This window comes from Mustela putorius, unplaced genomic scaffold, assembly GCF_011764305.1.
Source record: "Mustela putorius furo isolate JIRA1106 unplaced genomic scaffold, ASM1176430v1.1 tig00003835_pilon_pilon_pilon, whole genome shotgun sequence".
Classification (NCBI taxonomy): Eukaryota; Metazoa; Chordata; class Mammalia; order Carnivora; family Mustelidae; genus Mustela; species Mustela putorius.
Window position 1 is genome coordinate 669,916 of NW_025421988.1, and position 3,432 is coordinate 673,347.

At 30.2% G+C, this 3,432-nt stretch overlaps 1 non-coding gene across 1 annotated transcript; it reads right to left on the bottom strand.

Moving 5' to 3' along the window:
- Nucleotides 1–403: 403 nt before the first annotated feature.
- On the bottom strand, nucleotides 404–512 carry LOC123394692. Its single transcript, XR_006609420.1, has one exon. It is a non-coding gene; the product is annotated as a U6 spliceosomal RNA (small nuclear RNA).
- Between the last annotated feature and the right edge of the window lie 2,920 nt (nucleotides 513–3,432).

The window sequence follows — 3,432 nt, forward strand, 5'->3', positions numbered from 1 at the left end:
CCTGTACCCTAGGGATAAAAACACATTATATGTTTATAAAAAATTTTAAAAAATAATTTTAAAAATCCATTAAAGAAAAAACACATATTGCAAGCCCAGAGCTAATCTCATATTCAATCAAAAAAGTTTGAAAGTTTTCCCCTTAAAGATCAGAAAAAAGACAAGTGTGTCCACGTTCACTACTCTCATTTGACATAGTACTGGATGTCCTAGCCAGAGAAACAAGGAACACAAAGAAATAAAAGATTCCAAAAAAAAAAAAAGGAAGAAGTAAAATTTTCTTTTTTTGGATAACATGAACTTACATGTAAAAAAATCCTAAAAACTTCACAAAAAATTTTGAATAAACAAATTTAATAAAGCTGCCAAATACAAGATCAATATATAAAAGACAGGAATTTTGTTTGGTTTCGTTTTTTTAAAAGAGTTTTTCATGTCATCCTTGCTCGGTGATCATGCTAATCTTCTCTGCATCATTCCAATTTTAGTATATGTGCTGCCAAAGTAAGCACAAGACAGGAGCATTTTAACACTCTAATGATGAACTATCTGAAAAAATAAAGAGAACAATCTAATTCACAATAGCATCAAAAATAATACAATACTTTGGAAAAGATTTAACTAAGAAGATGAAAGATCTGTACCCCATAAACTATAACATTGATAAAGAATTTGAAGGAGACATAAATGGAAAGATAGCTCATATTTATGAATGGTAAGAATTAACATTGTTAAAATGTCCATACTACCGAAAACCATCTGTAAATTCAATTCCTATCAAAAGTCCAATGTTAGGGGCGCCTGGGTGGCTCAGTGGGTTAAGCCGCTGCCTTCGGCTCAGGTCATGATCTCAGGGTCCTGGGATCGAGCCCTGCATCAGGCTCTCAGCTCAGCAGGAAGCTGCTAACTCTTCTCTCTCTGCCTGCCTCTCTGCCTGCTTGTCATCTCTCTCTGTCAAATAAATAAATAAATAATCTTTTTAAAAAATCCAATATTTTCTTTACAGAAGTAAAGAATCCTAAAATTTATATGAGACCATAATAGACAACAAATAATTAAAGCAGTTCCGAGAAAGAATGAAGAAGCGAAATTACACTTCTTGATTTGAAACTATACTAAAAAGCCCTCATGCTCAAAACAATAAAGTATACTGGCATAAAAACAGACCAATAAACAAGTTGAACAGAATTGAGAGTCCAGAAATAAATCCTTTGATACAGTCACCTAATATTTGACAGGGGCCAACATATATAATGGGTAAAGATAGTCTGTTCAATAAATGATATTTAAAACTGAATAGTCACATAAACCAGCATGAAACTGGAACCTCATATCACTCATAAATCTTAACTTGAAATAGATTAAAGACTTAAATGTGATGCATGAAACTAAATTTCCTAAAGGAAAACATAGGAAAAATTCTCCTTGACATTGGTCTTGCCAATAGTTTTTTGGATACCAGGCCAAAAACAGAAGCAAAAGAAGCAAAAATAAATAAATGGTATTACATCAAACTAAAGTTTCTGCATTGCCAAAAAAAAAAGGGGGGGAATGAAAACACAATCCACAGAATGGAAGAAAATACAAATCTTATATATGAAAAGAGGTTAATAACCAACAGATACAAATAGAAAAATATATATAATTTAAAAAATAGCAAAAGGATCTCAATAGGCTTTTTTTTTTTCAAAAAAGTTATATATAAATGACCAACAGGAGCATTAAAAAGTGCTCAACGTAAAAACTCAGGGCAAAGTCATTATGTTGTTGTTGTTGTTGTTTACCTCTGAAAAACACAACAAGATATTACTACCTATTAGAATATATACTACCAAAAAATTAAAACTAACAAATTTTGGTAAATATTGGGGAAAATGGGGAACCTATGCACTGTGATAGGGATATAAATTTGTATGGAAAACAGTATGGAGATTATTCATATTATTAAAAGTAAAATTACCATATGATTCAGTAATCCCACCTCTAGGTATATATCTAAAGGAAACGAAGTCACTATTCGAAGACATATCTCCACTCTTATGTTCATTATAAAATTATTAACTCTAAGCAAGAGATGGAAATAACTTCAGTATCCATTAATGGATGAATGTATAAAATAAGTATGGTAAATATATACTATGGAATACTACTGAACCATGAAAAATTAAGAAATACTGCCATTTACAACAGCATGGATGGATCTTGAAGGTATTATACTGAGTGAAATATTTCAAAGATTTTATATATATTTTAATTTATGTATTATGATATCCCTTACATACAGAATCTGAAGAAAAAGCAAACTAATGGAAACTTAGAGTTGAGTTGACAAGAGGTGAACCTGGGGTGGAATAAGGTGGTCAAAGGGTACAAACTTGCAACTATAATATGAAAAAGTTCTGGGGATCTAATATACAGCATGATGATCATAGTTAATAATATATACATCCATTTTTATTGTGCTTCCCTTTATTAAACTTAGCATATATCACATTCTAACAAGTTGAAAGTTTATAGCAATCTTGTATAAAATAGGTCTGCTGCCACCATTTTTCTAACAAGATTTGTTCATTTTGTGTCTCTCTGTCACATGTTGGTAATTCTTGCAATATTTCAAGTTTTTTCATTATTATTATATTTGTTATGGTGATCTGTGATCAGTAATTATGACCCACTGAAAACTCAGAACTAGTTTACTTAAGGTATATACATTGTTTTTCCTTAAAGACATAATGCTTTTGAACAGTACAGGATAGTGTTTATTTTTTATATGCACTGGGAAACATAATTTTTTATTTGCGCTAGGAAACCAAAAAAAATAATAACAATTTGACTTAGTTTATTGAGATAATCACTTTAGTGAGGCGGTCTGGAACAAAACCCACAAGACCTCTGAAGTTTATCTCTACTGTACTATATACATAAAAGTTGCTAAGAGAGTAGATCTTAAAATTCCTTACCATACATGCATAAAAAACAGTGGCAACTATATGAGATAGTAGATGTATTAACATTTTTATGTAGATTATATTGCAATACAGATGTATGCCAATTTATCAAATTGTACAAAATTTACACAATGTTAAAAGTTTGCAATGTTATAAGAAATCATTTCTTATATTTACAAATTATAATATGTCGATTATTTTTCAATAAAGCTGGAAAAAACTTTTTTGTAGAACTAATCTATTTTTCAAAAAAGGAAGTAAGGATGTAGAAACTGCAACTAACTCTGAAATAATAGAATATAAAATCCATTTTAGTTATCTACACTGTGACAAAAACTATTACTTACTTTACAATGAAGGAGTACTTAGGAAGCATGAAGGATGGTCTATAAATAAGGCTGAAAGAGCTCAGTTTTAAGGTTTACATTTAAAATCTTCTTTTGAAATACTAAACTGACCACCCATTTTTCCAAACATAAATGTC